Genomic DNA, 23605 nt, shown 5'->3' with positions numbered 1-23605 from the left:
TGAATTGACTTAGCCATTTAGGCACCGCCACTTTGTTATTTTCTTACCTTTTACTGTGTCTTGTTTGTTGTGTGACTTTGTATTGTACTTTGTTTTGTGTGGCATGTTATGAAGCCAAGTGAAATGTGTAGTGAAATGTCATTGACTTTGGAATCCTGACCCTGCTTTATGGTTATGTTGACCTTGCTTTATGACTGAGTAAACCTGACATTGTGGACAGATATAACTTGTGTATGTAACTTTATTGCTTGCTGACTTTGAGGTAGACTACTTCCACCAAAACAATGGATGAAGACTTCATACTTTAAACATACAACTCTCCTTTTCATTGTCTCCATGCTGGTATTGGCCTGGAAAGACCCTTATCTTTATCTCCCAGGCCAGTGCTAAGGGGGAATAACCCCTGGAATTTAGAATCATCCTTTATTTCAAGTTAGGAGAAAATCTGTGTTCCTAATGTTTCGTAAACAAAATAAGCCATCTCACTGGTTGACTCCCTTGGATTTACATTGTAAATTAAAAAGAACCTGCCAAGAGGCTTTCATAGTTGAGGATTCACTCTTCTGGCAGGTCTCTACTTAACTGGTATGATCAGTAAATTATTAGTTCTTAAAGTTATTGTAGTTATTGTAGTCGCTAAATACCACACAAACGATCTCCCTAGGACTGGAATTCAGAAAAGGAAAGAAGAGGATGGCTGAGTTAAAGAATGTAAACCTGAAGCTGTAACCTGTAAATATCACAGACAGTAAGCAAAAACATGACCTGGAGCTGCCAAGCAAAGGATCCACAAGATCTACAAGAACTACAGAGTGGTGCATAAGAGTGGTGCTAATGCCTTCAACTTTGATCACATCTCCCAGTTAAGCTGAAAGTCTAATCAAAAGGGGAGAATCCTTAAAAAGAATACCTGCCATAAGGCCCCCACATCAGTAAATCAGGACTTAATACCTAACTAGCTGCAGTTTCAACCTCCCAGGAATGTAACCTTTCACTAGTCAACATGGAATTTTCTGGCCAATACTAGGAAATTTGCTGATAGAATACTTCCTCTCTCCTTAGGAGGGCAACCTTGCCTAAACAATGCATTTTTTGCTAATAAATTCTTTTCTCCTCTCCCCCTTCCCCTATTCTTTCTTTGTCCTCCTCCTCCTCCTTCTTTTAAATGCCCTCTCTGTCTTCAGAAACCTCTATTTTGTTGAGTTCAGCAGAGCTCCCCTCTACTTGCTAGATAGGATGCTGCCTGATTCATGAATTGTTTAATAAAGCCAATTAGATCTTCAAATTTACTCAGTTAAATTTTGTTTTTTAATACATGTAATGGCATTTTATCAGGTGTTTAATCATAAAGTTTTTATTGAAAAAATTCTCTCCACCGGTGTTACAGGGGCATAAAAACGATCTCCTCTTCTTGGTTCTTTGTCTGGTGTAATTAAGTTGATATAAGATAGATTAACAGGAGAAAAACAAACAAAAGTAATAATATGTATACCTCCTGTATAATGGGAAAAACCCAGGAAAACTAACTCCTTGAAAAGGCCCAAGCCATCACTGTAAGTAGCACCTTCAGCTAAAGACAAAAAAAAAAAAAAAAAAAAAGAAAAAAAAAAGGATGTTGCGGCAGGGAATCCATTACAGGAGGTTTTCAGACAAATCATAGCAAACAAGGGTAAGATTGTTATGTGGCTTTAAGGTTTCCATGGATAACAGTTTCTAAAATCATCCCTTCTTTCTCTTATAATAAGGGAAACCCCCTTACAAATAGAGACTTCCCTTATAAATGTAATTGTTCCTTACAAAAGGGTAACTCTGTTCTGCTTTCAGAGCTTCTTCTGTCTGTCATTTTTTTTTTAAATAACCAGCTTAAAATAATCAATATGCCAAAAGGGCATTATATTTTGGGTGGTATATTTTGTTCCCTTTCAGTGCATAATTTTAAATGACCGGCCAACGGGTTATAATGTAAAGTAAGTACTTACACTTAACAAAAGTTTTCTAATTCATTTGTTCCTTATATTGATTATGTCTGTCTATTTTTAAATATAGAAGCCTACCAAACAGCTATGTCTCCTCCAGGAGCGCTTTTATCATAGGGGAAACAGAGTGAACAAATTCACAACTGGTATTCACAGAAATATGGTAGGAGGTTTTGGGATTAGAAGCAGGAGGCTTACTTTTATCACTGGCAATTAGTAGGCATTGTGCATTGAGGGTACTGAGTTAATGCCTTTTTGTTCTCAGGAAATTATAGCTCAGAAGGAATGCTGGCATTTCGGGTTTGCTAATCTGTACGGCTTTGTACGCTCCACTCTTGCATCCACAATCAAATAATCATTTCCTCTTGTTTGTCTTCATCCACTTCCTGCCTCCTCCTTGGATTTAACCATCAAATGCCCTTTGGTTTTGACCAGAGGCCCTTCCACAAAAGCCCTGTAGTTTCGGACATCATTATTCTTTTGTATAAAAAAAAAAGAAAAAAAGGAATGCCTGGGCATATACTCACGTAAATAGTTTCATTTTCTTGGTCAAAGACTAGTGTTCACCTTATTGTGCAGCTACGTATCAGACTTCATGCCAATATAATATCATAAAGGGGTTTAGGAAAACTAGCTGTAAAAAGAAAATTGTGCTGTGATTAATACTCTTTTGACACTTCATCAAATCTGAAATCTTCATTTGGTTTTAGTTTTTATGTTGATTTGTTTCAAAGCAACCTATAAAATATAAAGCTATATCCACCTATCTACCTGTTTTTCTCTCTGTTTATCATCATTTTAAAACTACTATTTTTATTAAGGCTTTTTGTTGGTAGCAAGGTTTTTGTTCTACAAATATCCACCTCTTACCAAGTCACAGTCCCTCCCAAGACAACAATCCATAAAGCGGAGAGGGGTGCATTTTAAAAGTGGTGCGTAGGAGGTATTAGAATAAATCCTGTTATACATGAACAGAATTTTTGCACATAACTCCCTCGCAGTTCTTCAAAAATGTACCCTTTCATATAAAAATATCTGTTTGGAAGCTAACGAACCAGAACACTTTTTTTTTTTTTGGGGGGCCTTGTTAGGTGTTGTCTTTCCTATGCAATTCAAATTAACCTTTTGAATTACTCACTTCAGAAAAATCTGCAGTAGTCCCAAGATTGTGTGTATGTGTTCACGGGTTTAGAAGATGTCACCCCAAAATATGCCATTTTGGCATATTGATAATTTTGAGGTGAAGAGAAACAGCAGATGTAGAAACGGCTCTCTGACCCTACCCCCACCTTCTACCAACAAGTAGGGCATAAAATTTCTCATGAGAAAAGTGCCTTGACTATGCTAGGAAGAAAAGAACATTCTTATGACCAGAGATGGGGAGTCAATGCTGAAATGGATTGGTACAAACCAACCTACTAAATTAATCCTTATCTTCCCTCCATTTCCCATATATTTCCAAGTCACTTTCTCACAATTTATCTCCCCTAAGAGCTTAACCCCCTTTTCTTCTGTCCACAATTATCCCCTTATCCACAATTTTATCATTCTTTGTTAAAAAGGTATATAAGGTCTCAGTCATAGCTGTTTCCCTGGATTTTTGTTTTTCTTTTGAAAGCTCTTATGTGCATGTAAAAATTTTATATAAAATGTGTATCCTTTTTGCTGCTAATCTTTTGTCAGTTCAGTCCATACGCTTCAACTACGGAACCTAAGAAGGTAGAGGAGATTTCTCTCACCTCCTCTACAGTGATCATGATGAGGACAGAATATCATTGGCCAGGATACCCTACTCACTTCAGAGACTGCAGCTGATATCTTGGGGACACTTGAGAAAAGTCAGCAAAAGGTAAGAACTCTTACCATGTTGTTCTCCCAGGTGTCTGCCTGTAGGAACCAGTCAAGTGAGGATGCTGAGAGTCTCTCCTTGTCTTTTTCTTTTCCTTTCCTTGTGTTCTTTGTCTTGAGTACTCTTGGTTTTAATTGATCCTTTATCTCTCAGGAATGGCCACAACTTTCCTTTGTTTCTGTCTTTTATGCCATTTTTAATAAAGGGAGAATCGAAGGATAGAATATAGGCATGGGCCTCATAAGCCAATTGTTCAAGCTGGCTTCTCACAGACAAGTGACTTAATGGTTCTCACTGGACCAAAGTCTGGCCGAATTTTACTGTGGACCACCAATGAAAACCAACACCAACAAGCAAACAAAGCAAACAACACACACACACACACACACACACACACACACCCCAAAACCTGGATGAGATTTTCTTCTCATTTTATTTGTGTATTGAGACCTCGGCTTGTAACCAGGTTACTGCCAGACAGAAGGCAGACTGTAGAGTTTGTAATAGGTAGCCAGCCATCAGACTAGGAACCTGAGACACAAAGTGTACTAGTAGCATTTTCTGATTGTGCCATCTCTCAACAGAGTTTGGCTTAATAAGGAGTCTCAGCCCATAAAGGGTCTTCATCATCTTTACCCTGTTGCCTTGTCATTACTGGAAGAGTCCCATAGGAGGAGTATCAGCTACCTAGTGTCCCAGATTAGCAGGTCTGACTGTGGGCCAAGAGCAAGGCCCCCTCACGATGGGTCACTTTGGCAGGAAGGTTATTTTGAATGAAAAAGCAATCAAAACCCACCAATGTAGGAAGAGCTCTTTACTTCCCCTCAACAGCCTACAAAACAAAAATTAACTAGCTTCAAGGAGAGAGCCATCACCATATATAACTGCCTCATACTATGAGCCAGGTATAGTAGACAGGGAGGAACCTAGCAAAATTTGCTCAATGTCTCCTATGTCCCCTTTTTTCTGAGTGGCACAGAAAATACTGCATTACCAAACATTTACTCTTTTTCATCTTCCTGTAAATTGCATTCCTTCCCCTTCAAGTCCCAGACCCCTACCCTCTTCTCCTTATTTCTGAATGACATATATATCTCATTTTGCCTGTCTTTGGAATTTCCAAGTCTGTATGGATTCCTCATATGTACCAAATTAAATCTGATTTTTTTCCAATTAATATGTTTCATGTCAATGTGATTCTTAGTCCAGCTCAAAAGACCTTAAAGGGGACAGGAAATTCTTGCTCCTTGACAATTGGAAACATGCTACTTTTGTGGGAGACTGGAGACACAAGTTCTCATAAACACTCTTCTTCCCCCTGCTGACAACAAGAGTCCTTGCTTTCTTTGACTATCTTTGTGAATCATATTTTGGATCATGAAGGCTGCACTCACTTCAGGGATATCTCTTGCATCCATGATAAAAAGTTATTCTAAGTCTGGAAAGTTACCTCTGGTTCTTTCTGTGGAAAGGTTCATTGGATTGAGTCATTCCTGGAACAGGTATACCTTTAAGTTTGTACTCATCAATGGATGTATCCTTTGATTTGGAAAAGAAATTATATTTAAAAACATTTCAGAGAGCTCTCATTCTAAACAGGTGTCCTATTGTTACTTACGGGAAATTCAAATCGAAAGAAGGACACAGAAGAGCCTCTGAACTCTTCTAACAAGAAAAAGAAACACAAATGAGACTTACAAAAAAAGATAAAATCTATATCTATAGTAAATTTCCCTTCTCCTCCCTCCTATACTCCTATATCCCTGTTCCTACCCAGAAGATCTTTTGATCTCTGGACCCCCAGCTCAAATCCTCCTACCCATAATCCAGCTCTACCTCCTCAATAAATCCCTTTAATCCCTAAAACTCTTAATTTCCCCCAGAAAAATCCCCTAAATACCCACTGACCACTTTATTTCTCTGCAAAACTTACTGTAAGTATGCCAGTCTGATCTCCAGGTCTGGATGGGTATACAGATTACTTACATAAATGCTTACATCCAGGAAATAGCTTCGGCAAAGGCCCAGGCCCATGCAGTAGGGTTCATTTAGCTGTTTCTTATAACTCCACTCACTTGCCACGTACATATAATCCGACCCCAGCAGCTTTAGGTCATCCCATGCAATGCCCACTGAGGATGTATCCTGGATCTCCACTACAAAGAATTCACGTCCCTTGTACAGCAGCAAATCTTTTAAATTACTAGGCCCTTTATCCCTACTTTTAGAAGATCCCATAAAATCTAGAAACTAGAAAAATTAGTGGCCATTCACATGTCCACTTATAGGGACATCAACTGGCTAAGAGGTATTCTTCCTGACTGTGATTATACTACAGTTATATGACAGGCCAGATAGCCCCCTGGGGAAACTCCTTTTCCCCCAACAGAGAAAACAGATGGCTAGAAGTTCTCCCAAACTCTCCTCTAAATGATCAGGAAATGGATCTTCTGGAAGCCAATATTCAAGGACTAAAAGAAGCCACAGTAGATGTCTTCCCCTCAAGGTGAATGGGTCTAAGGTTGAACTGTACATTCGGAAAGAACAGAGAAACATCCTAGGGTCTTTGTGGAATGCTTTTATACAGACTTTCCAAAGCCACACTGCATTAAACCCTGAAGCCTCAGAACACAGAAATTTTTTATGTTTATTTATTTTTTAGAGAGAGAGAGAGAGACAGAGCATAAGCAGGGAAGAGCAGAGATAGAGAGGGAGACACAGAATCTGAAGCAGGTTCCAGGCTCTGAGCTGTCATCACAAAGCCCAGTGCAGGGCTGGAACTCAATGAACCATGAGATCATGACCTAAGTCGAAGCCGGATGCCTAACCGACTGAGTCACCCAGGCACTCCAGAACACAGAAATCTTTTAATTTCCACCTTAGTGACATATCTCTCTGGTATAAAAGGAGAAATCCAAAGTGGTGTGGTTGGCTGTGTAGGACAGTATCTGTGTCACTATTGACACTGCTATCTAATATTTTGAAAATAGTTTACAGGAAAGCAGGAGGAAAAGGGAATTAACATCAACAGTCCTTGCCTTGAAAATTGAGTCTTTAAAAAACAAGAAGTAGGACTCTAAGGGTAACTTAACAGCCACTCACTTGCTTTTCCAATGATAGAGTTTTCCCTATCCATCTTAAGATGTTTGAAGATATTGTAAAAGGCCAGGACTTTGAAAAAACAACTGTTCTGCGCTTAAAAGAAAGGAAAACTTACATAACAAACTCCTAGATCCAAGAAACTTCAGAGAATCAGTTTTTTACCTTATGTGGGATAATTCCCCATCAATTGATGGGGTTGGTCAATCCTCAGTTGTACCTCAGAGATTTCCGATAAACTTAAAGTAGAAGATCAAGAACTGTACTTCTTTTTCTTCAAATTATTAAATTATTATTATTATTATTATTATTATTATTATTATTATTAGTTTAGCAAGAGAGAGAGAATGCAAGGTGGGGAGAGGGGCAGAAGTACAGACTTAAGCAGGCTCAATGCTTAGTACAGAGCCAGACATGGGATTTGATCCCATGACCCTGGGATCATGACCTGAGCCAAAATCAAAAGCTGGCCACTCAACCAAATGAGTCACCAGGCACACTAAGAGCTATACTTCTTAATTGACACTAGTGGAACTTTCTCTACCATTGGCTTAGAGGATTTATCTCTACCTGCCATTTCTAATTCTGTTCAACCTGTCAGAGTCTCTGAGCAACCTATTTTATTGTCCATATCTCAGACCACCCAATACCTCTAGGCTGTCTTATCACCCATCATACCTTTCGAGTTTCTGACTCATAGGCAAATCTTTTAGGTAGAGTCTTGTTAGGCAAATGTAATGCCACCATACAATGTTATGAGAAACGTGTTTTTATTTCCCTGCCTTCAGATCAAATGTCAAACTTTCTACTTTCCCTAAAGGAAACCTATCTCTTTCAAAATCCTCTGAAGAAGATGTAACCTTAAAAAAGGTCTTCATTAGTCTCTATTCCTCACACGCAAATGAGGTTGTATTGTTACCGAGTGTAGACCTTATGCACATTTTCTGGAAACCTGTCCCATCAGTAGCCCAATACTCTTTCTCTCTCAAGTAGCAGAACAGGGAATTGGATCTGTAATTGACTTCCTTTAGAGCACAGTATTATGTATGTATGTATGTATGTATTTAATTTATTTATTTTTGCAGCACAATGTTCTTATCTTTACTTCCTCACTCTGTAATACCTTGACCTTGCCAGTAGTGAAAAAAAGGAAATTTTATTCAGATGGGAACCAGACCTATTGATTTGTATAAGATCTAAGAGCCATAAAGGCTTTTGTAATTCCTTGTTACACTACAGTCCCTAATATAACTACTGTCTTACTTCAATTTCTGCTGACATAGCCTGATTTACAGTAATTGACTCTTGCTCAGCTTTCTAATTCCATTGCCCCCGATTCACAATTTCTCTTTGCATTTACATTTAGAGGAAGACTACATGGCCTTGCATAGCTCAGGGAATCTGTGAGTCCCCCTTAATATTTTCTCAAGTTATTTTTATTTTTTTTATTTTTTTTAACGTTTATTTATTATTGAGAGACAGAGAGACACAGAGCGTGAGCAGGGGAGGGGTAGAGACAGGTAGAATCTGAAGCAGGCTCCTGGCTCTGAGCTGTCAGCACAGAGCCCAATGCAGGGCTCAAACTCACAAACTATGAGATCATGAGCTGAGCTTGAAACAAGAGTCAGATGCTTAACCAAATGAGCCACTCAGGTGGCCCTATTGTAATACTTTAAATTCAGCTACTCTCCTACTTCTCCCTGATGATGGAGAACCCCTCTCCATTCCAAGACTACTTTGCAACTATATAAATGGTTTCAAAGCCACAAGAAGATCTCTTATATATCCCTTCATACCACCTAAACTTACTTCAATTTTATAATGGGTCTTTTGAACCAAATTCCAGGAAAATATAACTGATTATACCATAGTTTCCCGACATGAAACACTGAGGGCATATTCTGTATTCACTGTGATATCAGCCCAAGCCATTGAACTCATAGCTTCTACTAGAGTTTTTACACATTGGGAAAAGGGAAAAGTGCCACCATTTACAATGACCCCAGGTAGGCCTTTGGAGTCTACCACAAATTGGCACAATCTGAAATTCTGTGGATTCTTAACCTCTGCTGACACTACTATTGCCAATGAGCATATAATTGTTACTCTGTTACAGTCTATTCATCTTGCTACAAAAATTGCTATTGTTCATGGTCCAGCCCATATTAAGGAGATCCGTACTATATCACTGGGAACAGTAGGGCTGACAAGACTACTAAAAACACTGCTGAAAATGGGCCCACATCTCCTTTGCCTACCCAATTTATAAACCTGCTTTTATCCCTGTATGATATTATAGACTATGAAGCAAATATCCTGCAATGTGAAAAAGACAAACTGATATAAAAGAGCACTAAACATGTGCCAGATGGAGTAGACACTGGGCCAAATGGACTTTCTGTACTCCCTTTCTTTTGACCTCTTTGCTTGTTCTTACCTCCTATCAGATGGGACATATGTGCAGACTAGGGAACATTAAGGAATTAAAAGACAATTTGTCCTCTGAGGCCCATGCTGGACCCAGCCGCACTCCAAATGGATTTTATAGATTTACCACCAGCTTTAGGCTATTTCTACTATTTGGTTATTGTCTGCATGATTAGTGAACTGATTGAGTGCTATCCAACTAGACATACTGATGCCACATTGGTCAAGAAATTAATAACTGAGATTATTTTTTATCTTGGCATTCCCTTATGGATTAAATCAGACCATTTTAGCAGAAACAAACTATTTGCTTACAAAAACTCTGAGGTACCCATTATAATTTCATACCTCACACCATTCTCAATCATAAAGGCAAGTGGAATATAAAAATCTAGACCAAAAATGGACCTTAGAAAAATCTGTCAAAAAATGACCTAAATGACCAGGAGCATTTTCCCTGTCTAGAGTATCCAGAATACTCTAAATAGGAGAGAGCATGAACAGGAGAGGGGCAGAGAGAGAAGGAGACATAGGATCACAAGTGGGCTCTATGCTGACAGCAGAGCACCTGATGCAGGCTTGAACTCACGAATTGTGAGATTATGACCTGAGCTGAAATCTGACACTTAACTGACTGAGCCACCCAGGTGCCCCGTATTAACCCCTTTTGAAATAGTTTTTCATTGTCCTATGCCTCCTAGCATCTCTACAGTTTCCACTCCATCATGGGGACTTAAGTGGACAATTTAATGCTATGATAAGCTGAACATAAGAACTAATATACTTGGAGCAAGACATTAGCTGGTAAGAAAGCCATGGCCTCCATCAACTGACATGGCTTATCATCCCTTTTAACCAGGAGACTGGGTGTGCATTAAGATTTTTTGAAGAAAGTACAAACTATCACCTTGCTGGGAAAGAACTTACAAAATACTGGTAACCTACACTGCCATCAAAATTAAAGAAAAATCCTCTGGGATTCATGTGAACCACACCAACCTAGACCCAGGTCATTCCTCCCAGGACAATTGGATGATATCAAAATAAGGACTTCCAGAGGCAAATCCCAGGCTCTTGAAGCAGACAGCATCACAAAATAGACAGTCTTCCCCAAGGTCATGTCTCAAAAAACTTTGACTCTACTTACACTTACCCTCCTTTTAAATCTCTGTTCTTCCTAAGAAACAGAGAAAAAAAAAACACCTTTATTTAAATTAAGCTCGCCATTCACATTGTTTATTGGAAGACTGACTAGAGATTGCTTGTCTCAATCTGTCTTACTTTTCCTGTGATCATCCACCGAGCTAGTTTTCAACCTGTATCTCACTCTTACAAAGCCTTACCATTTTCTCAACAAGTCAGACACAACCCAACATTCCTTCACCCCAGTTTTCAAAATCCTTGGCCACATTAATTAATCAATCTCGTTGCTGGTTATGTCAACATCTAGATAGCATTCAAGAACCTGAACTCATATTCATTGCTGGTGGACAGGCAAACAACAGAAGATGGATGAATGAAAGAGTAGGAGGTCCATGACCAGGAAAATAATGTCAATCTACTCTCCTTGATGTGAGTCAACTGGGCTCAGATAAACCTCTGTTGAAACTCCAGGACTGTCCCTTGCTCAGATAAAAATATTGGAAGGAAAAATTTACCTGTTCATTAAAAACAAGCATAGCTCTCTTTAGACATGTCTAGGTGACATACCAAAACAATATTGGGAGTGATCCCTATGGTTTGATTTGACAGTTGCATCCTCAAACCCTTCACAGGAGTCATAAGGGTTTCAAGCACAGCCTTTTAAGGCACAAACATTTGCCAAATCAGCAAATGTTTCAGCTGGTTCACGGGCCATCTTCAAGTAATCTGGGGTAGCTCAGCTGCCCAGCTTAGGTGCCCAACACCAAAAGTTATATATGGGTGGACCAAAAATCTGGACTAACTTGGTCAGGTTAAAAAGTCAAGTGAGACTTTGGGCCTCCTATATCAGACATTTTGCAATCTGTTCTGCTCTTATAAACTGACGAGGGCACCTGGAAAGTGGAGGTGTGCAGATGCCAACATGACCAATGACAAAGACAAAAACACATGGGACTTGGGGAATTCCAAGTTCCATTCTGACCTTGTCTGTGAGAAACATTACTTTTTTTTTTTAAATCATCTTATGTAGTGTTAAGGTATATGAAGGATTCCCAAGTAAATGGTCAAGGTGAGATGGACTCAGATACTTTGCTCCTTTCATCACCAATTAAACCATCTTAAATACTTGCCAAATTACAAGCTTGAGATCTTCTTTGTTCAGAAGATAGTGTCATATAAATTTATCCAGTGAAATGGCACGGAAAACCCATTTTTGTATTGCCACTCCTAATTCTTTCCATTATTGAGGGACTTATTCCCATGTTTTGAAACTTATGATCTGTTAAAGGTAACCCTAAATCTTTCCTGTAACAACAGTTCAATATCTACTATATGGATGCTGAAAACACTTCAATAATAAGTTAATAGCTGAGGCTGTGTTGTATTTTACATGGTCACACCCTTGATTTGTTCCCTGTCCAACAAGGAGGACCTTGTGCAGTCAATAGTAAAAAAAATGCTGCTTCTATCTGAATTGGATAAGACAAGAAGTGTCTAATGTATACCTAAAAAAATTGACACTCTCCATAAGATAAATAAGGCTCCACCATTTACTTGGACTGACCTATTCCCAGGCTTGGTAGATTAGCTTAATGGGAAATGAGGAAATACACTTAGATTTGTTCTTTTCTGCTTATTTATTCTTGTTCTAATGCATGTTATTCTCTCTCTCTCTCTCTGCAGATCTCTTAAAATTCAGCTACTAACTCTATGTTTCTGTACACAGCGACCAACTCAGCTTTTAATATGTGTAATTTCCAGTGAAGTTTCAGATGGGAGACATAAAGGGGTTCAGGACATGCTACCCCAAAATATGCCACTTTGGCATATTAATAATTTTCAGATGAAGATACTTGAGAAACAACAGATTCAGGAAGTGCTCTCTGACCTTCCCCTTCCTACCACAAAGCAGGTCATAAAATTTCCCAAGAAAAAAGTGCTCTTCCTGCCTTAGGGAAAAGAAGAACATTGTTATCACTGGAGACTGGGGGTCAATGCTGGAATTAATCTATACAAACAAACCCATTAAAATAATCCTTACATTCCATTAATCTCCCTCATGTATTTCCTAGTAACTTTCCCACAATTTATCATCCCAAGAAGCTTAACCCCCTTTTCCTTTGTCTTGTCACTTCTCCACATACTTCCCATTCTTTATTTAAAAGCTATATAAGCTCTCAGTCCTAATTGCTCCTTCAGATCTTAGTTTTTCCTATGAATGCTCTTCTTTTTTTTTTTCAGAGACAGAGAGACAGAGCTTGAGGAGGGGAGGGGCAGAGAGAGAGAGAGAGAGAAAGAAAGACAGAGAGAGAGAGAGAGAGAGAGAGAGACAGAGAGAGAGAGACAGAGACAGAGACAGAGAATCCAAAGCAGACTCCAGGCTCTGAGCTGTCATCACAGAGCCCAACATGGGGCTCGAACTCATGAACCATGAGGTCATGACCTGAGCCCAAGTTGGATGCTTAACTGACTGAGCTACTCAGGCACCCCACCCCCCATGAATGCTCTTCTGTGCATGTAAAAATTTCAATAAAATTTGTATGCTTTTCTCCTAGTAATATGTCTTTTGTCAGTGCAATCCATAGATCCCAGAAGCTAAGGGAGTAAAGTGTTTTTTCACCCCCTACATATGCTTGTGTATTTATATCACATTTTATTAGATTCAAAATGAAAGTTAGATATTTAAAAGAGCAAATATATATTCTTTTATTCACATAAAATTATTTCCTTGACATTTTCTTCATTATATATACTATTTTGTAATATTTTCTAAAATATATGTATACATACATATGAGTAAGCATTTATAAAATTTCATATATTTTAGACCATGAGAAAACTTTTATTTTCTTTGTTTTGAAATTCCTCTGAGCACTTAAGAGATTTAACTATGATGTCAATCAGTTAAATCTTTTGCATGCTATAAGAGTCACAGAGGAAACAAATATGAAAATACTTGTCAAAAATATTTTAATTTTAACAATGAGAGCAATTACAATATCAGAGAACATTTGCAGGATAGCTCACAGCCATGGTGTATGTGATCAAGACAGTACGTTTCAGCACTGGAAAAGAATGATCTAGATACAATCTTAATATTCTGTGTAATATTGTTAATGTGAAAGAATAATCTGGCTGATAGTAACAGCAAATGAACAAGGTATTTGCCAGCTAAATAACCAAAGTGGAAATATATTCCTATAGCAGTAAAACTAGTGATATCAACTGGTATAACCAATGTTTAATCCAGAAACAGACCTATAAGTATGAGTTATATTATAAATCAAAATTAGCTTGGCAATGATCAACATAACTGAAGTGTGGAAACATTTAAAAACTGATATTCAAAGTGAAAGAAAAATCTCAAATGATTAGTGTGATAAGGTGAAAAATGATTCTCCAAGAGATAGCTACATAAAATCCCCAGAATCTATGAATACTACTTTACTTGGAAAAAGGCTATTTGAAGATATAATTACTTAAGGATCTTGAGATAAAATCACCTTGAATTGTCAGGGTAGATCCTGAATCAAATGAAACACAGACTTGTAAGACACATATAGAGTACAGATACTCAGAGGAGAAAGCTGATAATGAAGACAGAGATGGATTAGAGTCATGTGGACACAAGCCAAGGAAAGGAATATTGCCACGGCCACCAGAGGCTGGAAGAGACCGAGAAGGATTCTCCCTCAGACCCTTCAAAGGGAGTGTAGTTCTGCTGATACACTGACTTCTGCCTCCAGAATGATGTAAGAATAAATTACTGTTGTTTCAGGCACCCAATTGTGGTTATTTGTTATAGCATCCAATGGGTATTAACACAATCAGAGAAGCTGACTTAGAATCATAAAGACAACTACTACTCATTTAAAAATATTCCATAGATATTTCTGCCAAACTTTCTAGTCTTAAGGGTTTCTCCATCCTAAAATTATTTGATATTTATTAGCTGGAAATGATATATTCTCCTTTATTCTTATGACTAATATGATGATAAACAAACATTAACCATAATGTATAAATCAATAATTATTACTTTTGTTCTTTCTACTCTGCTTGATTTCTTGGATAGGAAATAAGACTTGGGCATGCTCTCTATCGATAGAAAAGGTGTTCACAGGCGTTCCCAAACGCAGGCAACAAGATAGGAGGAAGCATTTATCAGGTCATTAAATCCCTCTTATACAAATTCCTGTTTGACTCATATTGGGGGTGCTGGTCCTGAGCTCCCCAACCTCAGTCAGGAATAGTGATGTAGTATAGATTCTGTATCTTGTTACATACAACAAATATATATATTTTTGTATCTGAAAAAGATGGGGAGGGAGATAGAATGAAGGGAAAATAAGAAAAGTGGTTGCTGAAGCTGGTCTTCAACTTTTGTAGACTATTACAAATTAAGTAAAATGAGTTTAAGCCAAGGTTTCTCAACCTTGGCACGACTGGCATGCACCAGACGTCTTGCCAGTTTGGATGGGGCAACTCTTTTATGGGTGCTTCCTGTGTATCATACCATGTTGAGCAGAATTCCTGTCCTCTATGCACTAGACACAGTAGCATCTCTCCCTCCAAATGCGATCATTAAAATGTGCCCTGACATTGCCAACCATTCCCTGGGAGGATACACCCAGTAAAGAACAACTGGTTTAAGCATGTTGTTTTCATGGCCATTATTATTCCTGTGTGAAATTTGAATTTTCACAATGACTACATACAGTATATCATTCCTGTTTGAATTTCATATTGTTCTACACTAGGGCAATAATGGTAAGCAAGTCATGTCTAGTCCCTGACCTCATGGGGTTTAGAGTCTCATGGGGAAGATACAGAGAAATTAAATTACTGCAAAAGGAGATGTATGCTGAAAAATGACAGCAGACACAATTAGCTGCCAGTTCATAGCTCTTTTGCCAAATCAACCTGAATTTGTTCTGGGTGGCAAAAAACCTAGTTAGATGATGATACCTATTCCTTTTTACCAGAAATTTACTTTGTGGACTCACTTGCATTTTAGAGTAGTCATTTGTTGAATTCTGTTGAATAAAGTGAAAGAATGTTTCCTGGGAATTTTTTTCAAGTTTATATATTTATTATTTATTTATTTTTGAGAGAGACAGCACAAGTGGGGGAGAGGCAGAGAGACAGGGGGACAAAGGATCTGAAGCCTGCTCTGTGCTGACAGCAGAGAGCCTGACAAGGAGCTTGAACCCACAAACTGAGAGATCATGACCTGAGCCAAAGTTAGACTCTTAACCAACTGAATGCCCCCATTTCCTGGGAATTTTACAGGAATTTTTCTCATCTCTGCTAAAAAGTAAGCTGATTCTCTGCCTAATGCTCCATCCCCCTTTTCCCCTACCTTTGAAATTGCAAAATGGCTCTAAATGTGGATTGCAGGAGCCATTTTATTACACTGGATAAACCCAGAGTCAAGCAGTGTGGACCTAGGGGGCTGACATAATTGAAATGCGAAGCTGAAAACAACAATCACTCCTGAAAACACAACTCCAGCCTCACATTACGTCTGTCTCCCTGGCAGTGACACGGAGAGTTGTCACAGCCAAACCAGAAAGCAATCACAACAATGGATTTCGGGCACACTGTAGCGACCAGGCAAGAAGGCTGCAGCCTCCGCTCTAACAGTTTGTCACAAAGATGTGCTTCTCACCTGATGTCCTATAACCAATATCGAGACACCTGCAATGGCTTGGGGGCAATTTTGTATATTTTTGGAGGCGAAGAATATTTACCGACCTCACCATGCACTATCAAGTAGTTGCTTTTTAACAGTCTGTCCCATATACATGCACATTCTTGATGACACATTTAGTTATCTATAATAACTGGATAAAAGTTAGTATTTTCCTTTGAGTTTTTATTTACAGCCCCTTGAATTTATTTGGTTTTTCATCTAGTAAGCAAAAGATTCTTTGAGCACTGCATGAGTGATGTGAATTTTTAAAACCAAGAAAATGAAATACCCTTTCAGGAATATTTTTATTTTCCTATTAGTTGACATTCTTCTTCCCACTCTCTGAACTTTCTGACATTATCACCGAATTAGAAATCTACATGACCAGTTCAAAGGCTACTTTTTGTTTCTTAAATATCACTTCTTTATTTGTCTGCTTTCTGTATTTTTATTCTTCCATTTGGACAACTGGCTCGGGCTTTCACTTTGATTCCAGGGCTCCAGATAATAATGGGCATAGTAGACACTGGACATTTTATTACTATCCCACGATTGAATATATTTATTTCAGTGGAATCCTCCATTGTATGGGTCTTAACAAGAAGCAAAACTGAGCTCTAATCCCTAAAAACTAGGACACGTGTATCAGTCCTGGACTCTGAGGAGGATTTTCTGTTCCCATCCAACAACTTGAACTCAGAGGAGTGATACAAAGATGCGGAGAGATTTAAAAATCATTTTATTGTGGAGTCCAGGTTATGAAGTATACAATGGGGAAAAAATGACAATAATCACATAATGACCAAACTGATACAGCAGTCCTTTCTTTGCTGCCTAGAATTTTCATAGTAAGGGCCCATTTTCTTAGCCCAGTTCTTTAAATTTCTAATAATTCTGAGCTACTTAATATCCTTTTAATGAAATTTAAGTTAGCCAGAGTTTGGTATAATGTAGTAAATAATTTAGAGCTCTGTTGTGTTAAGCCATAATGGAGTCTGAGACAAAAAGAAAAATTGGTGATACTGATAATATATTTGTTTCATATTTTCTTCAACATGAATGCTTACATTAATTTTATTTCTTAAAACATCATCATTAAAATATTATTCAGGGGCATTTGAGTGGCTCAGTCAGTTAAGCATGACTCCTGATTTGGGATTCTCTCACACGCTCTCTCTCTGCCCCTCCCCTGCTTGCACACACACTCTCTCTCTCAAAACAAAAACAAAATAAAATGTTATTCATCCCAATGTGTGTGTGTGTGTGTGTGTGTGTGTGTGTGTGTGTGTGATCAGCTACATACCAATAATGCAGTGTACAGGAGGCCTAAGAATATTTAATGAACACATCAAAGACTGATCAACAGCCAATGTAATATAGTTGTAGAGTCTTGAAGGTTGTTAAACATCAAAACATGGAATTATAAGACACTGAATATCCTTAGTGTATATAATTAGGCCAGATCTCATTTCTTCTTCCAAAGTTATTATTTATTTACTTGTTTTAGAAATTAAGACCTATTCTCTGTGTGATAATTCTGTCATTTGGAGGCAACTGTTTTATTGTAATGGTTTCCAGATAAAATACCACAAAATTATTGAATTGCCCCAACACTGGTAACAAGAAACATCCTAATCTCATAGCATCCTTGACCCGAATGCACACTACCAGATAAAACAGAAAAGGTGGCCTGCAATCATGATTCTGCCCACCCTGCTGGAAGACGCATAGTTGCTTCCCAATGTGTTTATAATACCCAGTTCAAGTTCCCTCTCCCCAGGTTAACAATTGGATGGGCACAAATTTGACTCAGATTATTTTTAATTCTGTGTATAAAGGAATGCCAATTTTTTATGTTTGTTTATTTATTTTTAGAGAGAGAGACAAAAACAGAAGAATCACAAGCTAGCGGGGAAGAGGCAGAGAGAGAGGGAGACAGAGAGAGAATCCCAGGCAGGCTTGTGTTGTCAGTGCAGAGCCCCACACAGGGCTCGAACCCACAAACCATGAGATCATGACCTGAGCTGGAATCAAGAGTTGGATGCTTAACCAACTGAGCCTCCCAGGCACCCTGTTGTTTTTTTTTTTGTTGTTGTTGTTGTTAAATGTAGCCACTTTCTTTCTTATCTGATTCATGCCATCTCTACTCACATGGAATAATGTGTCGGTTTTGGGCTCAGGCAAATCTTGATGGTGAGGACGGATTTAGCCCTCTATAAATTGCCTGCAATTGTTTCTTTTTTATTTTTTTACTAAGGAGAAATCATAATGTCTTCGATAAAACAAACATGTTTTGAAAATATAAAACAAGTCTAATAATGTTTATTTTACAAAATTTCAAAAACAATTTGAAAGAGGGTTAATCTAAAATTATATACTGCATGCAAAGCTAACTAAAAAATTTACTGCTGATCGTGTTATTTATTGTTTTTAAGAACATAGATAGGTCAGCATTCTAGTGATCAACAGGGAATCATACATTTTTTAAATTTTTTTTAATGTTTATTTATTTTTGACAGAGAGAGAGAGAGAGAGAAAGAAAGCATGAGTGGGGAGGGGCAGAGAGAGAGGGAGACAGAATCCGAAGCAGACTCCAGACTGTGGGCTGTCAGCACAGTGCCCCAGGCGGGGCTGGAACTCTACAGATTGTGACATCAGGACCTGAGCTGAAGTCGGACGCTCAACTGATTAAGCCACCCAGGCGCCTCGGGAATCATACATTTTTTAAAAAGTGTTGCATGTGATATTGTTTCTGGGAAAATCCAATTAGCTTATCATCTTTTAAAGATTTTTTTTTCCCTCTTAATGACAAAACTATACATCAACCTCTAAATTACTTCCTATTCCTATTCCATATCTATTTCCAGTATTTCAAAATAATATTCTAAAAATCATCAGTGGCTTCTGTATTCATATTATCTAGCAGAAACCTGGATCATCTACATTACTGAGGCACAGTTTCTTCCTTCCCTTTCTCCCTCTCTCCCTCTTTCTTTCCTTCTTTCCTCCCTCAGTCTCTTTTTCTTTCTCTGCTCCTTCTTTCTATCTCTTTTTCTCATCCTTTTGTGCTCTACAAGATACAAATGTAACTTAGTAACCTCCTATCTGTGCTCAGTTTTTCTTATGTTTGTGTCTTGATTACTTGAGCTGTTTATGGTGGCTAGATTAGAGATGGCAAGGTTATTACACTGCAATGCATGCTTAAGTAGAATGTTTTTCTTGTAAAAATGTCATTATTATTAAATAAAATCGAGTCTAAATACCATGCACAAAACATTGTTTAAGCAAAATACTGCATATCTTGCATTTGCTACCACATGTTACTTGTTAAATACCCAAGAAACACCTATGCATTCTAGTCTAACTAAACACTGCCTTATTTCTGACTCTGTAAAAGTAAAACATGGTATGCATATTACCTGACAGCTGAAAAATAGGATCAGGGTGTTGGCCAATGATCTCTTCCCTCTTTCTACAGGTAGGGCAAAAGATCCCAGTTTCAATTCGGTTATTTAGTTTCAGCCTCATTAGGAAAGGTTCTGATTTGGAATTTTTATAATGCAGAGCAACTTCTATATTATCTCAAAGACATGAGGCTGTTTAAAACTAAAAATAGGGCTTTCTGGGGGACTTCTCAACACAGTATACTAGAGAGATAAGTTCTATTCCCTAAACCGGTAAACTCCTGTGTTAGATACCTTCTCCAACCTTACAGTAGAGAATAATAATTAGGAGGATTTGCATAACAGCATCTTCCTTGTGATGAAGTTCTGTTATTACCAGTAAAAACCATAGTCCTATTTACTTAGCATTTATAATATGCCAGGCCATGTGCTCAGTCCTTTGTATATAACACTTTAAGTTTAATTCACTTCAGCTTCCCTGGAGGAGGGAATGGTAGGATGACAGATTATTACTATTGCTATGGGAGGGAAAAGAAACCCAAGATTTAGTGGCTTAGGTAAATTACTGAAGATAACATAACAAGGAAAGGCACAAATACTTGAATTTAAGTTTCAATCTGAGTACAATGCTCTCACTATTATTCTTCCAGTGGGGAGAAACTATTATCTGTACATTCCTCTGGAATCCAGTGACTTAGTGCTTAATGTTTGATGTGGAATAAAAGAAGCTTTCATTTAATGTCCTACTGGGGATATGAAATGTGGCAATATGCTCTTCAACTGTGTCTTCTCTAGAGTGAGAGCAACTTCATGATGAAAAACGTTCACAAACAAGTTGAATTCCTACCACTTAATAGGTTTGGTTCCTATTCCTAAGGAATAGACTACTCTCCTTTACACTAGGATAGGATGTCTTTGGATGAAGTCCTGAATATAAGGTATAGCCTAGTAGTTATCATTCATTCCCCTCTCTAAGAATGTCTCAAGGTAACCTCCCACAAAGTAGTACATAGGTCTTTCAAACCCAAAAAGCTTTAGTGTTAAGTTGCAGGAAAGATCTCTTCGGATTTGTTTAATTTGTTTAATTTTGACTTATTAGTTTAACCAACTAGTCAATTAAGCTCTCCCAACGCTAAAAGAAATGTTAAGAGTGCTCTGAAAACTTTCTTATTTAATACAACTATTATCCTAGTATAAACACTAATTAAAAAAATCTGATGAGAGTTTATTATATTGCAGCTGACAAGAAAATTTGAGTATTTTTGTGTCACACATTTTAATAATTAGAATTTTAAGTGATGGCATTATACCAGGATATATTAAAATTTTAGCTATTTTATATAATTTCTAGAACACTTATAGCACTCACCCCCACAATGTAACCCAAGAAATTTTATCATTTAAACATTAAGTAGCAATTAAAATATTACCTATGGTATTAGTAAACACACATTTTCTCACAACTTTTATTTGTTTCTTAGTGTAATCATATTACCTAATGTTTGCTCTCAGCTTTTAATAAATGGACTCAAACTTACAGAACATGATAAATATAGTCCAATTTGAATATTGTGGTGCACATAATTAAAATCCCAAATCACTGCTGTCAAGAACTTACCTCCTGGTCATCTTTCCTTATTTATAAGTCTTAGCTCTTAATGTTACCATCCTTGGTGACTTCACTCTTCAGATGAATATTTTAGCTTCCAGCTTCTTCACATCTATTTTAGTGACCTTTCCTTCGAATTTATCTTCTGTATCTACTTATGTAGTTAAATCTTGGAGCTAGTCACCAAAAAACAGCAGAACCTAATCAACAATTTAAAAACTCTGCCCTCCTGCCTCAGTGTTCATTTGACCTCATTTACTCCGTAACATCAAAAAGTCATAACTTCAAAAAGTTCAATTCACTGGGGTGCCTGAGCGGCTCTGTTGGTTAGGCATCCAACTCTTGATTTCAGTTCAGGTCTTGATCTCAGGATTGTGAGTTCAAGCCCCACACTGGGCTCCATGCTGGGTGTGAAGCCAAAGTTTAACTCATTAAAACCACCAAATTGTCATTACCCATAGCTTCTTTCTGGCTGATTTTTATTTACCCAGCCAGAATTCCATGATATATTCTTGTTATTATTATTATTATTCAACACAGTGGAGTATACTCAGTTCCTTTCCACATTCTCTCTCTATCTTACTGTCCTGGAAAAATGAAACCCTTGAAGAATAGGTGGTCTCTCCATATTTGCATTGGAACAGGTAATTATTCTTGGAAAGAGAAATTACACACATAATTCCATATTCTTGTCAAGTCAATTTCAGATTTTCACCTCTCCTTCACATCAAACTGACTTAACAATATCTCTTCTTCCTCACTTTCTACTTCAAAGCCATTCCATCTCATTGAGACTTCTATTCTATTCTACTTCCCTGCCAAGGTCTCTTTACTTAAAATTAAAGTCAACCTCTTTCCCTGGCTTTCAAAGCCTTATGTGATATGGGTCCTACTTTCTTATTCAATATTGTCTTAGTCAATATTCAATCTTGCCCCTGTGTCCAATTGCCCAGCCACATTAGTCTTCATTCCATTTTTTCTTTGAAAAACTTAAAGTCTTTCCCATCTTAAGAATTTAATAGCTATTTTGTTTCTGCTGACTGGCTAGCTCCATCTTGTCATTCAGATTATACCTTAAATGTTATCTTCTCAGAAAGGGCTTTCCTGATCTTCAAACCTGAAATATCTACTCATTCTTTAGAACATCAAATATTTTAATTCTATGGATAACACACAATATTCTTGGCTATTTCTTGATAAGCATTGTCTAACTGCCTTCACCAAAATATGAAATCCATCAGCATAGATATTTATTTGCTTACTCACAATTTATATCCCATATAGGAGGCCCAACATGAATGAGCCTCAATTAATTCTCCAAATTTATCCAACTACTCACCAATCCCCATGTTTTCTACTTTCAAAATATATATATATTTTAATCTCTTGAATCTGCTAAGATTTTTGCTAATCAGGGCCTTTATATATACTATCTTTGCTGCCCTGATTGCCCTTCTCTTTCCCATGAAGGGTATCCCCTTCTCAACTTTTAGGATGTATTATCATCCCAGAAAGAGTTGGTCATCCTATCCAGTGCAGAGCTGCTCTTCATCTAAGTCTTGACTCTCTCATCCTCTCCTTGTTTCTTTTATGCCACTAATCACAATCTATTTTGTTTGTTTGTTTTTTCTCTTTCCTTGCTTACATTTGTTCATGTCATTTTAAGTTTCCATCAGAGCCATAACCATGTCTGTTTATCTCAATTGTGTTTGAACTATGATAAAAGCACATAACATAAAATATGCATCTTGATTATTTAAAAAATATTTGCTTTTAATGTTTACTTATTTTTGAGAGACAGAGAGTGAGTGGGGAAGGGGCAGAGAGAGAGAGGAAACACAGAATCTGAGGCAGGCTCCAGGCTCCGAGCTGTCAGCACAAAGCCCCATGTGGGGCACAAACCCATGAACCATGAGATCATGACCTGAGCCAAAGTCGGAGGCTTAATCAACAGAGCCACCCAGGCGCCCCTCATCTTAATTATTTTTAAGTATACAGTTCAGTAGTTAGCTCCACTTCTCTTTCTAGAATGTCACCTAACACAGAAAAATTGCTTGATAAAGTATTGCAAAAGAATAAATGAAACATTTTGCAACTGGACCAGTTTCTCTTCTGTTTTCTAGCTCACTGTTTGCTTTATCCCTGAACTTCTATTCTCTGAGATTACCCAGTAAGACTTAATTGGCCAGTTTGCCTAATCCTTTTGGATCTTTGTGTTATGTGCCTCAAAATTGATTCAAATCTGAACTACAGAAAATAATGCTCTTTAGGATTATTTTTGAAGTGCCATTCCTGAGACAGGCAATAACCTTCTGAGGTAGGTACTATTTTTTAAAAGTTTATGATTTATTTTGAGAGAGAGAATGTACACATCTGAGTGGAAGGAGGGGCAGAGAGAGGAGA

Source organism: Prionailurus viverrinus, chromosome B4 (genome assembly GCF_022837055.1).
Source record: "Prionailurus viverrinus isolate Anna chromosome B4, UM_Priviv_1.0, whole genome shotgun sequence".
In the NCBI taxonomy this organism is placed as follows: Eukaryota; Metazoa; Chordata; class Mammalia; order Carnivora; family Felidae; genus Prionailurus; species Prionailurus viverrinus.
This window is presented reverse-complemented; position numbering follows the sequence as displayed.